At 44.6% G+C, this 13,971-nt stretch overlaps 1 protein-coding gene across 5 annotated transcripts in view; it reads right to left on the reverse strand.

The window, feature by feature from the left end:
• The window catches only part of RAI14 (retinoic acid induced 14), a 143,455-nt gene extending 130,127 nt beyond the window's left edge, over positions 1–13,328 (reverse strand). For 4 of the 5 annotated variants that reach the window (XM_058564267.1, XM_058564266.1, XM_058564265.1 and 1 more), the window contains exon 1: positions 12,653–12,719. The gene's annotated coding sequence lies outside the window, so the exon portion shown is untranslated. Of the gene's footprint in view, positions 1–12,652; positions 12,720–13,128 lie in introns of those variants that run through there. The other variant, XM_058564264.1, reaches the window with a different exon arrangement.
• Between the last annotated feature and the right edge of the window lie 643 nt (positions 13,329–13,971).

The raw sequence follows: 13,971 nt of genomic DNA on the forward strand, positions 1-13,971 counted from the left end.
ACAGTGGCTCAATCAGCAAAGCCTCACTCCCAAGGGGCTATGCCAGCCTGGATTTGCCACACTGTTGCCCTGGCAGTACAAATGGAAAAGACTTTCAGATCTTTCTCCATTAGAAGCCCCAGGCTGCTCCATGCCTGTCCTATATGGAGGGCCTAGAACTGCCTGCCTAGTGAGGACAAACTTCTGTTAACTGAATTTGATACCCTGGACCTACTATATTTCAATTTTCAACCATTTTCTGTGGTTAGGGATAAGAAGCATACAGCTTTAACATGAAAGATTGGGAATCTTCCATGAATAGTCAGAAAGATTTCATACGCTCCCTACATGCCCCACACACATCCACAAATCCACACACCTTGCACCTGATGCTAAAAGGGTTTACAGAGTAAAAATAGCATGGGTACTCAAGAACTTGCAATTTAAGAGGAAAAACAAGAAACCTATACTGTTTGTTTCATTTACTCATATGCACTCAATACCAACTATGGGCCAAATACACAGGGGATGTAGAAATGTCAATCATACAAACCTCTGCCTATAAAAATCAGTCTTACTGTTAAAAAAAAAAAAAAGAAAAGAAAATGGTCCATGTAGGTTAATGCACTTGTACAAAAGCAGAGAGATACAGATTTGTAAACCAAAAACGCAAATGTCTGTTATATCACGTGCACTCAGTTTGTGATGAAGCTATTGTATTTCTCTAAAAAAATGCTTAAAGCTGAGGGCAAAATCCCAGATAACTGGGTAAAGACACAGGGAACCTTAATCAAACATGCATTTACAGAGAGCATTCTAGGTGTCAGATGTGCTGGGACTCCAGAACCCTCAAGATGACATATTACTTAGACCAGTGCTATCCAGTACTCTAGCCATTAGTACTGTGGCTACTGAGCATTTGAAATGTGGCTAGAGCAAACTGACATGCACGGTAAGTGGAAAACACACAATGGATTTCAAAGACTTACTATGGGAAAATGTCAGCTATATCATTCATAAGTTTTATATTGAATACATGTTGATAATATTTTGGATATACTAGGTAAAACAAAATATATTATTACAATTAATTTCATTTGTTTTTTTCCTTTTTTTATGGCTACTAGAAAATTTAAAATGACCTATGTGTCTGTCTTGTATTTGTTGCTTGCTTATATTTCTATTAGACAATGATGATTTAGATTTTCCCTCCAAAGACTGTGATGACAGCATCCATTTATAGCAATAATAGCATCTTATCACTAGGAAGGCAGGCATAAAATTAAGCAGAAAATGTATATGTTATCATATTACCATGTTTAACATTCGCTTACTATCATAAAATCATAAAACCCAGATCTAGTAAATAGCCCAAGTTAATAATAAAAGTTGTACTTTAAAAGATTCACTCTGCCACATGCAGAAGAAGGAATGATTAACGAACAATTTTATTTCACTCAAGACTGACAAATGTCTATGCAAACTCAACTATTACTCTGTTATATATGGTTCAGAAAACATGTCTGTATTTTTCTCTGTTGACAACTGGACAATTCCAAAGGATTCAACAGGGAATCTAACTTCCCTCTCACTTCATTCTAAGTATCACCATCTTTATTTTAACCACAATTTACTGCTCTGTGCCTAGATTATGAATGAAACAAGTTGTTGGAGGAATGATAATACAGGGGAAAATAGTTGTGAACTGCACAAATAATGCAAGGCAGATGTGTTGCGATGGCATATGGGGCGATCCCTCTTTAGTGCTCTAGATTATAATGGCAAGCATAATCACTGGCCAATATATCAGCAGTTCTTTGGTAGAATGATAACATTGGCAATAATAACAGCCACAATCGCTATCGTTTACTTTAATGATGACTCTGCGAAATTTTATTTTTTTACATTTTATTACAAATAAGTATTATCTCATTTAATGCTCACACTACTTCAGACTTAGATGCTATTGTTATTATTCCCAGTTTCCAGACCAGGAAACTGAACGTTTATTTGGCCGAAGTGACACAGTTTATAAATGGAGATGGCTGGATTTAAATTCAGATTCAGTTCCAGCACCTGAAACATGACAATGGGCTGCATATCAGACAACATTAATAATAAAAAAGTCTGGCCAGCAGACCAACATTTTTAGCACTTAAAAAAAAATTAGCAGCCGGCCCAGTGGCGTAGTGGTTACATTCGCGTGCTCCGCTTCGGTGGCCCAAGGTTCACGAGTTCAGATCCCTGGCACAGACCAACACACCACTTGTCGGGCCATGCTGCGGCAGCGTCCCATATAAAGTAGAGGAAGATGGGCATGGATGTTGGCCCAAGGCCAATCTTTCTTAGCAAAGAGAGGAGGATTGGCAGCAGATGTTAGCTCAGGGCTAATCTTCCTCACACACACACACAAAAAATTAGTTGCCTTTAAGGATGGAACTGTCCTCAGATCTGCTGCTGGCACATACAGAGCTCCCTCTAGGAACTCTGAATGGACCAATTTGGAAAAGACACTCCTTCTGGCTGTTCGCCCTCACTCACACACCCTTGCCTCACTCCAGGGGCGGGTTGCATTTTTACTTCTTTATCCTTTTCATACACGGAGCATATGCTTAATGAATAAACATATTGAACTCACAAGTCAAAAAATCCTTTTCCATATAGCTTGCTAAGGATACCAAGTCAATAACAGACAAGATGTAAAGATAATTACAGACAAGTGAAGGGGCTATTTTTATACTTAGCTGAGTTGAGATTGGGGTGAAGCTTTCCATGTTTTGGCAACAATTTGGAAAAGCTGAACTTCTAGATACTTACATGCTTCTCTATCATCAGGACATTTCTGTTCCTTAAGAAATTGTTCTAATACCCTGTATAACAAATCTCTCCAAGCTGTGAAAAATGAAATACTGTAATTCTTCAGGACAATTAAAAGCACCAATATTTTAATGAAAGTAGAATTGTAAAAGATATCACCCAATGAGGCAGGAATAGGGGGAGTGCAGGTGACTTTGTTTTGGAAGCTACACACAGAAGCACCCATGGCCGGCAGGCTGCCACCTCACCCTGAGGCAGATCTCACCAGGATAGAGGGAGCGGCTCTGTTTCTTTTGCCACAGTGGATATAAACACCCACTTGCAATGTAATGAGAATCAAATGCGCTTTGTTCCAAGGGGTATGCACTTAAAATAATCAGGGGTTGTTTTAAAGGAGAAGAAGAAAGCAAGCCTGTTGCCAAACAGTAACACAGCCCTCAACAGATTGGCCAGGAGACAGGCTGGGATAGGAGGCATTTTGAGGAAATGTCTTTCTGGCTTTTAGAAACTCTAGAGGAAAAGCAATAGAAGAAGTAAACGAACAGCACACCCAACATGGTATAACATCGTACCTCGTACAAAGAATCTAATTAGCGAGGAGCTGATCAACGTGGCTGACTGCATGTATACACACGGTTAGTGGCAGAAATGAATTTTTCCTTAAAAAAAAAACTCCTAGGAAACCCTGGATGGAATACAGATATTGGTTAGTTTTCTATGCCTATATTTTGAATAGTTTTTTCCAATTAAAGAAAAAAGCTCATAGGAAAGAAACGTGAAATTTTTTTTCTTAAAAGAGAAAAATGATGCAGCTACCCCCGCAAAAAAAAACTAAGGATTTTTTTTTTTTTAAACAAAGATCCAAGAAGGTTCTGAGAGCATCTGAATCTACTTGCACCCATGATGAAGGTGGACTAGGCCTGAAATAAGATTCACTTGGAGAGAGTATGGTAGGCCACTCACCACCAGCCCTGTGTGAGGACCTTCTGACGTGGTTCCATGCAGGACCTCAGGGCCACAGCATATGCCTGTGGCTGGGTCCTAGCTTGTATTCTCCTTCTGGTTGCCTTTTGTAAGGAAGAAAGACAATGCAACCCACTGTCCATGAGCCTTTTGGCTCACAAGTTCACAGTCTTCTGGGTGGCTGGGAAGAGGCCACTGTGCACGGGTTGCTTCTCCCAACGGTGAAATGATTGTGGGTCATAATCATCCACCACATAGTGCTCCCCTTCATTTGTGAAAAATGATCACCAACGTGTCAACTTTCATAGGAGATGTTCTAATTACATGAGCATTCTTGTCAAAGTAAGATTCAGCACAGAAGTTGTTAAGCGACTGATGAAACTTGACAAATAGTTTTATGTGGTTCTCGCTCAGCAGGATGCTAAGGGCCTGGGTTCCAGATCCTTTTCTGACTTGCACGTCGCTGCTCAATCCATCTGCCTCACCTGGGACTCCCCACTAGTCTCAATGCATCTTGTCCAAGTCTGTCCAGTCTTCTTCATTGATACCTACTGTAACTAGATACATACAGGACTGCAAGGTCACTGTCTGCCTCTGAGAGAAATGGAAAAGTACATTTAGGAGTCCTGTGCACGAGCAGCCACAACTAAGGGGCATGTCTAGCTCTGCCTCCTACTGATGGTGTCACTTCCCAAGGGGTCATTTCACTTCCCTAGGCCTCGATCTCAGCTGTAAAATGAGTTCCCACCCCCACCCCATTCCAACCACTAATAGTCTGCCTTATACTATAGTGGAATGGGAATGTGCCAACCTGGTTAAAACTCTAAGCTCCATGAAGGCAGGCATTGCCATTCCTCCATGGATCTTCTAACACTCAATGATTCATCAACATGTATTGCTCATAGGAAATCCGACAACGAGTAAGACCAGCATGGACTTCCAGAAGCTGACAGTCTAGTAGCAAAGTGCCTGGTGCAAAGAAGGTGCTCAATTCAAATAAAGTGACTTGTCGAAAGAGCCTGCATCATTCACCCGCCATTACAAGGCAGGTCTGCATCCGTTTTTGCCCAATTTTTAACTGAAGACACTGAGGATGCCACCCAAGGTGGATACCAACAGAACAAGCTCCCTGAGTGCGGCTAACAGTGGCAGTACCTTCTCCCAGTGTCTGCTACTTCCCATGGAAGGATGATTTCCTCTGAAGGAGCAGACTTCCGGCTGAGGGTTAGCTCCCCAACTAGGAAATGTGGTCCAGTCTTCCTCAGCTCCCCATGGTGGCAGTCCCATCAGGCTAGGAGGCCAAGAATGGGAAGGGCAGAACAGAGAGCGAGCTGGGGATATTTCTCCCACTGGGCTGAGCAGTCAAGATCTACCCTGTGAGCTTAGGAGCGTTGTTAGGTGGGGCCCAGGGACATCTCAGTTCCCTCCCACAACAGAAAAGCAAGAAAACTGCTGCCACCTGAAAAGCAGAAGACAATGCAGGCCCAACACGAAACCAAGAAGTATGTTGCCCTTGTGGTGAGAAACTCAATACCCATCCTTAGAATTTATCAGATCTCTGCGCAGTAACTATACTGCAGATCCACTTTTTATTGCTTCTAAATAGCATTTTATTGCATCCAATAGAAATAGTTGCTAAAAATGGTCAATGGTATGTAGACTGGTTGACATAGCAACGAGTGACTGGTTTTCCAACTAAAGGTAAAAAACCCACAATTATTACTTTTTACTTATATATGACAGGTTATCAGCTCTGGGGCACATAATAGAAAATAAACCCCTTCTAATTTTATTCTGGACCCTCACGAGGTGTTAAAGGCAAAGAGGATATATGCAATGAGTTTTTCTACATCATTCAATAGATCTTAGGTTCTTAACCTGGGGATTCCAAAGAGGTTCATAAACGGGCTTAGCGTAGGGAGTTCCATGAACTTCTTGAAACTGACATAGATTATGAATGTATAGCATTATTGTATATAAGTGAATCTTCCCCTGGGAAAAACAGTCTAAAACTTGCATTGGATTTGCAAAAGTGTCCATCTCTGACTCAAAAATATTTAGGAATCACCGCTAGATGGCCTACCCTGGTTTGCACAACAGACTCCTCTTGAAGGGAAACACTTCACTCTGCGCCGCTCTAGGGCAAAAGGGAGCTGCTCAGACTTTTGCTCCCCGTCAGTGAACTTTGCCAGAGGCTTCTCTTCTGGCTGAGTGTCTATCACTTCAGCCAGCAAAAGGAACTGGACAGATGCAGTGGAAGTAGAGAGAGCGAGATGCTGCTGTGGTTGTTCATTTTAGACTCATTTAGCTCTTTAAAAAGAACAAGAAAACATTTGAGATTAAGCAAACTGAATTCATCTAGAAATCAAAGAAAAAAAAAACAGAGAAAACTGATTTTGCTCTTACCTATTGCGATACCTCCTAGGGATAAGAAAAGGTTGAGGTTTAAAGAAGTAATATGACAAATGATTGTGAAGGAAATTGATACCAGAGAGGATGAACTTCTTAGGTGACTTGAAAACAAACTTGAGTGTTCACTAAATGTCAATTTAAGAAAAAAATTAGGAAAGAAAAAAAGAGTCCATGGATTTTCTTCTACTATACAGTAAACTTCTTGGACTAAACCAACTCTTCTCACAACTGAATTCTGTTTATTTAGAAGCAGGGATGAAGAAATCATGAAGAACTCCCAAAGGTTTCCCCTTGCCCAGGGGTGACCAATGGTTGTGGAATGTATATGGCAACACACCGCATGTCCATGAACGTCATTTACTACAGAAGGAAGTGGACTAGATTGCAGGTAAGGTTAGATGAGGTGTGACCTATCACACAAAACCAGCTGGTGAAGCAGTCAGGACACAAAGCACAGACTTCTCCAAAGGGTGGACAGGACGGAAAGGTGTTTCTTAACTCTAGGTAAGAAAACTGAGGCTTAGCGAGGTGAAGTGACCTATCTGAGAGAGGAGAACTACATCTTCTGAACTTCAACCTGGGTTTCTCTGCTAACTACCTCAACACCTCCGCCTTTTGATTACTGTTTAAATTCTCCTCCAGACTAGGATAGCTCAACACCATTAGTGGCTTTATGACCCTGGGATGTGTGTGTGTGTAGTTCAATAAATGTTAGTCACCTACTATGTGTCAGATACTCTACTGCACATATAGGACATCAAAACTGAAGAATGAAGCATACTTCCTTCAGTCAAACAGAAGAATGTTTTGTTTTGTTTTAAAACACATGGTTAAGTCAGTCAGAAAAGTTACTTATTAAAATATTGACTAAACTTACCAATACCCACCAGTGAGTCTGATGTCAAAGATGACTAGTTTTTTGTTCATTGTAAATGGCTGGAGTTGGGAAATTGATGTTTTATTAACAATCTTTCTCTAACTTTTATTAAACCACCTGTACTTTTCAGCTATTGGGCAGTGATAAACCAAAAAGAAGAAATCTCTTTAAATCCTGCAGAAACTTAATAAGAATCATATAATTCTATGCTTATGGTTTTCAGCTTGAAGTTTAACTAACACTATCTGTAGTAAACTGATTTCTTTCAGTATCATTTTATTACATAGGATACAATGGTTGTACTTCAATACACTAGCGATTTTTTTAAAGGATACTATCATGATCATATACCTATCTAAATAGTTAATGGGGGAAAAATCTAGACTCCTTTTCCACATCGCTTATTTAAAATATACCCAAGAGGCCTTGGATATATTTAGCTTTGTTTTGTCAACTCCTATAATCATCATGCACGATAGAGAAAATTCAGTTGGCTTCTAGCGAAATAATGCACGGCACTATAACAGCGAATGTCTTCAGTACCATGAGTTAAGGATTTTACGATGTGATAGTTTTTAAAGTATTTCTAGGTACCCTACTACATCTTGGCTGCTCCTGGATCTTCAGATTAAGGTCATCATCCCCTCTCCCCTCTAGGGGAAAAAAAAAACTCACGATGAAGGCACAAAGTCAGAGCAATGATGTGTACACTCTCTGCAATTCGTTAAAGAAATACACTTTCTATTCCTAGAAATTCAGTGTGGTTGGTGTTACTCGAGACCATTGCTGGCCTGTCTGTACAGGTGCTGTGAAATAGCGAGTCAACATCCCTTGCTTATGCATCTTCTACGTTTAAAATGTTGGAAAGCTAAGTTATGAAAAAAAGATGAGTGTGCTTCCAAGCATCGTGTTACTGATATATTTCTCTGAATTCACATTTAGGCAAATGTTGGTAGAAAAAATCTGGGGCTGGCCCGGTGGCTTAGCAGTTAAGTGCGCACGCTCCGCTACTGTTGGCCGGGATTTGGATCCCTGGCGCGCACCGACGCACCGCTTCTCTGGCCATGCTGAGGCTGTGTCCCACATACAGCAACTAGAAGGGTGTGCAACTATGACATACAACTATCTACTGGGGATTTGGGGAAAAAAAAAAAGGAGGAGGATTGGCAATGGATGTTAGCTCAGAGCTGGTATTCCTCACAAAAAAAAAAAAAAAGAAAGAAAAAATCTGAAGACACTAGTACTTTGTGGGATAAATTACACAGATTTAAATAGAGTGCTTTTTTTTTTTTTTTTTTTTTTGTGAGGAGATCAGCCCTGAGCTAACATCCGCCAATCCTCCTCTTTTTTTTTTGCTGAGGAAGACGGCCCTGGGTTAACATCGGTGCCCATCTTCCTCCACTTTATATGGGACGCCGCCACAGCATGGCTTACCAAGCAGTGCGTCGGTGCGCGCCCGGGATCCGAACCAGCGAACCCCGGGCCGCCGCAGCGGAGCGCGCGCACTTAACCGCTTGCGCCACCGGGCCGGCCCCAATAGAGTGCTTTTTTTATAGGACGTATGTTTTTTATCCTGATGGAAACTGTAAATATGACATCTGGGGCACTCCATTACAGCTGTGGAATAATCAGCACCATTCAGGATATCCAATATGTGCTAGAAGAGAAATTCTAAGTAGAAAACCACCACAAAAAGCATTATATTCCTTCATTCAACAAAATGTGAGTACCTACTATATGTCAACACTGTCCTAGGGCTGGCCCCGTGGCTTAGCGGTTAAGTGCACGCGCTCCACTGCTGGGATCCCGGGTTCGGATCCTGGGCGCGCACCAACGCACTGCTTCTCTGGCCATGCTGAGGCCACGTCCCACATACAGCAACTAGAAGGATGTGCAGCTATGACATACAACTATCTACTGGGGCTTTGGGGGAAAAAATAAATAAAATTATAAAAAAAAAAACACTGTCCTAGACACTAGGGACACAGCAACGAAGAGAAGAGACAAAACCCCCATCCTCAAGGAGCTTATATTCTAGTAGGGAAAGACAGACTACTAACATACATTAAAATACACGGCAACTTAGAAGGTGACAAATGGCTGGAGGAAAATAAAGCAGAGAAGAGGGGCAGGGCATGGTGGAAGCGGGTAGCCAGGGAAGGTCTGCTGAGAAGGTGGTGTCTGGGGAAAGACCTGAGGGGTTGAGGGGCTCAGCCAGAGAGATATCTAGAGGAAGAGCGGTCCAGAGAGTGGGAACAGGCTCTGAGGCAGGACTGCGCCTGACAATCTGAAGGAATAATGAGGAAGCCAATGTGTTTAAATGCCTTAAACTGCTTCCAGATTAAGGGGTTACAATTACAGGCAAAATGTCATTAACAGCCATATTTTCATAAACACTTAGTGTAGGAATGTGCCTTTGTAAATGCTTAATAAAACCCCTTAATCTTACCAGGCTTGAAGAAATGAGGAAGAGAGGGTGGAGGGAGTAATCCAAGGTCACATCACCAGTGACAGCCAGGGAAAGGCTTCAGCACAAGTCTCCCAAACTCAGCACCACAGTTTCACCTCATGCTCCAACTTTATAATTAAGAGGTACTTGTATTTAAAAAAAAAAAAAAAAAAAAGATCCCAGGCGCAGACCTACACCACTTGTCAGCCATGCTGTGGCGGCAACCCACAGATAAAATAGAGGCAGACTGGCACAGATGCTAGCTCAGGGCTAATGTTCCTCAAGCAAAAAAAGATGAGCATTGGCAATAGATGTTAGCTCAGGGCCAATCTTCCTCAAGCAAAAGAGAGAAGATTGGCAAGAGATGTTAGCTCTGGGCCAACCTCCCTCACCAAAAAAAAAAAAAAAAAAAAAATTGAAAAAACAAAAAAAAGAATACATCATAGCCAACTAACAATCTTCTTAGAGCTAAAAATTGATCAGTTTCACTTTTTCATTCAACAAATAACCAAGAGAGACCCTACATACACCCTAAATATTTGTTTTGGAATGAAAGAGATAATAAATGCAGCATTACCTAGATCCTACTACCCAGCAATTAATTGTATAGGTGTGTTAACAGAGAAACTTGTACACAAGGAAACATTTCAGATGTTTATTGTAGCACTATTTGTTATAGTAAAAAAGTAGAAACAGATCAACCGTCCTCAGCAAAAAAAGTGTCTGTAACAGTGAAATGGAAACACTCTAATTTTCTCTTGGCAAGGGAATAAGTATAATTTATTCATACACCGAAATTCTCTGTAGCAGCTAAAGTAAGATCTACATGTACCTCAAAAACATAGTGACAAATTTAAAAATCCAAGTCGTATGTATATAGAATTACGCCATTTACGTAAAAGGTTAAACACACAAGCTTACAGATATTGTCTGTAGACACATAATATACAGAAGTACCAAAACATGTTTGGAAACTTTGCCGACTAACTTCACATTAGTGGTTCCCTGAGGATGGAGGCAGAGGAGGAGGGATGGATAAAATATTTCCATAGCAGTTTATTTTTATCAAGAGGGTAAGCAAATATGAAAAGATTAGCAACTCTTAAACATAGGTAGTGGAAAAATGGGAGACTTACTATATTCTCTTTTTATGTATGTTTGAAATATTTCACATTTTTACTTTAAAAGAAACAAAGGGAGACAGACAAAACTCCTCCACCACATTCTAATAACTCCAAAGCACAGTTGCCCTTAACCTCCAAACCTCAGTATCTTCACCTTTGAAACGGGGGTGATACTAGGTGTACCTGCCTCAAAGACGCTTCGGGAAGTGGCAGTCTGGAGAAATTCATTGTCAGCTACACTACCAGTGGGCAGGGACATTATATCATTCCCCCATTGAATCTCCAGGGCCCAGCAGCCATTCTTTTTATTCAATTTCACTGATAATAGTACTGAGATTTTTCAATAGGGTTATATCGGCCACCACCCCAAAAAAGCCATAAAACAAATCGAAGGAGTATAAATGATACAATAAATTAATTAAGCATCTCAATGAATGGAGATGAAAGACCCCCAACAGCCCAACATGGGACTACCTCTCCCAATTCATGTTAGGCAAGCACTGGTTAAAAATTATAAGAACTGCATAAATTTCCTCCCATAAAATCTGTCTTACAAGCCCAAGAGGAAAAAAAAAAAAGAGACTGGTTAGGCACCATTAAGAAAAGATGATCAGATTACATCTATCAGTAGTAAAACTCCCAGCCACACCTGGGAACAGGGCCCTGCAAGCTGGGGACAGAGCAATGAAAATCCAACCTCCCTATGATGCAGTCTCTCTTCTCCAACTTTGTTCGAACCTCAAGGAGGTGCGACTCTCGTCTCTAGAAAACCAGTTCCTCCCTCTGCCGGGCCCTTTCAGTCTTGAGATCACATTCCCCAGAGAACTGGCTGTTTCCCCATCCCAGAGCCCTTGCTATCGTCCTCTCCCGTCAGGAAAACGAAGACCTATCCAAATCACCTGTGAGCCTGCGGCCAAAGGAAGCCGCCTCTGGTCCAGGCGAGCAGCGTTGAGTCAGCAGATTTGCCCCAATGTTTGCAAATAAAAGTTGCGCCGGGCTGGGCTTCTCGGAGAAGAGGCTGAAGCTTGGATATATTGCCCAGGCCCAGGCCCTAGGAAGTCACCTGGAACTCCTCCACTTTACACTAGGCTCCATCTGCCCGGTCTGCTGCCTCTCCAGGCTCTGAGGCCCCCTTCACAAAAGAGGGGTGCGAAGTCCAAACGAGAGCGTGAGCCAAGGGTTAGCAGATGAAGCCCGCAAACTGCAGAAACTAAACCGCAGACACAAACCTGCCTAAGCCCGCAGCGGAGGAAACGTAGATTAGGGAGGGTACCCACCCTCCTGGGCAGAGGTTGGGGTAAATGGCGGGCGGGAGGGCGCCTCTCCTGCGGCTCCACATCCTCCCTCCTCCCTCAGTCGCGTCTGCCCCAACTCCAGCATCCCTCCTCCCGGCCCTCCTCGGAGCTACGGCGGAGAAGAGGACAAGAAGGGCGGGGAGGCGCCTTGGGCAAGGCGAAGGGCTCCTGGAGTCAGAAAAGGAACAATAGCCGACCCTCGGTTGCCCGAGCCTTCTCGAGTCTCCCGCTCGCGCCTTCCTCCCCAGCTCCCCTAAGTTCAGCGCGGAGGCGGGTCGAGCCCAGATGCGGGGACCTGGGGGAGCGGGGCGCCGGGAGGGCCAAGCAGGTGGGACAGGGTGCTGACTCGGCACACCCAGAACGCCCTGCCGGGGTCTGGTCATTCATTCCCACCTGCGCTCCCTCCGCAGCAACCCCGCGCCCTGCCCCAGCCGGCCTGCGAGTCGCGGGGGACCGAGAGGAAGCCCCTCTCCTAACTTGGCCAGGTCCTCCCTCTCTAGTCTGATCCCCACCATCCTCCTCTTCCTCTGTCCCCAAATCTGCCCTCTGCAGACAGTTGGAGGACAAGGGAGCGGTGGCGGGACGCTCGCTGCCACCCCTGCTAAGCTGCTCCGCCGGGCGCGCGGTCCCCGGCTCCTCGCTGCCTCCCTCGCCCGAGCCCCAGACACAAAGGCGGGGACGGGAGCCGGGGACCCCGCTCCGGGGAGCCTCCCAACTCTCGGCGCCGCGCACTCACCCCATCGAGGCGGCGGCGGCGGCTGCCCGGGCCCCGCTGGCTGCGCCACCCCGCCCGCCGCTTCCCCAGGAAAACGCGGCCGCCGGGCTCGCTTCCTGCTCGGCTTCCTGCGCCTCGGTCCCTCCTCCTCCCCCGCTGCGGGGGTCAGTGGGCGCCGCGGCTCCCGGGCAGGGCCGGCGGGGCGGGGGCAGCGGCAGCACCACCACGTGGCCGCCCGACGCCGGCCCCCGCCGACCCGGATCCCGCGGGAGCGGGAAGGGAGGTGCTAACCATTCCCCTCCCCTCCACCCCGCGCGGGCCCAAATTCCGCGGGTCAGGTGACCCGGCCCCGCGCTCCGGCCCGGACCTGCGGGAGGTGCTCCCGGCCCGTGAGGCACCCATCCCCTGGGCCCGCGCGCCCTGGGCGTCCGTGGCTTGCTTTTAGTTTTCCACGGATCGTGGGACCCTTCCCCACGGATCTGTTTCATCACCATCACCTGAAGTTCGTGGAAACCACCGGTACTCTGATCCCCGGGGTTAGGTCGCGTGAGATCCCGAATAGCATTCCTTTCTGGTCAACTTCCAAAGTGGTTTGTGGTCGTGTGGGTGTTTTAAAAGTCACTGATCCTAAGCGCTTTCTAACCAGAATCAAATCGGTTATATTTTCCAGAATTATTGAACAGAAAGTAAACGAGAATGTGCTCGTAGACTCTGGACTGAACCAACTGGTTGGAGTGACTGTTGCCTGACACTCATCAGGTGGCAGGAGAAAATCAGCAGCGTTAAGTGTCTAACTCTGCTCAGGAGTCAGGAGAAATCTACAGCCTGAACTGGCAGACAGGAATGGGGAACGCCCTCAAAGCAGTGTCTGGGCTGCAAAGGGGGACGGCCTCGCTCCCCAGGACCCCACGGCTTCCCTCCCTTCCCCAGACCGCTAAGACCTGCGTTTGAATCATAATGGACTCCTCCTTTAATTCCGAGGATTTCAAAGCTCTCCACCTACTCATTTAATTTGGGACGGGTTTTCCATTCATTCTAGTCATGCTAACCAGCTATGGCTTAGAAAGTCTTTTATTCACCAAAGCTCCTCCGTTCTCCGTTCTCCGGGTTAGCTCTGCATTCTTTGTGCAGGGCAGAAAGGTTCCTAGAATAAATTAGCAGTATGAGTCCCCAAAAGGGACTTAGAGAGCGATCCACTCTAAATCAATTGAGCTTAAAAAAAAAAAAAAGCCAATTCCAACCAGTGAAATTTGCCTAATAGAGTTCAATTTATGTCTTAGCCAGATCTTTTTTTTTTTTCCTGAGGAAGAGTAGCCCTGAACTAACATCTGTTGCCAATC

The sequence above is a fragment of the Diceros bicornis genome, chromosome 20 (genome assembly GCF_020826845.1).
Source record: "Diceros bicornis minor isolate mBicDic1 chromosome 20, mDicBic1.mat.cur, whole genome shotgun sequence".
In the NCBI taxonomy this organism is placed as follows: domain Eukaryota; kingdom Metazoa; phylum Chordata; class Mammalia; order Perissodactyla; family Rhinocerotidae; genus Diceros; species Diceros bicornis.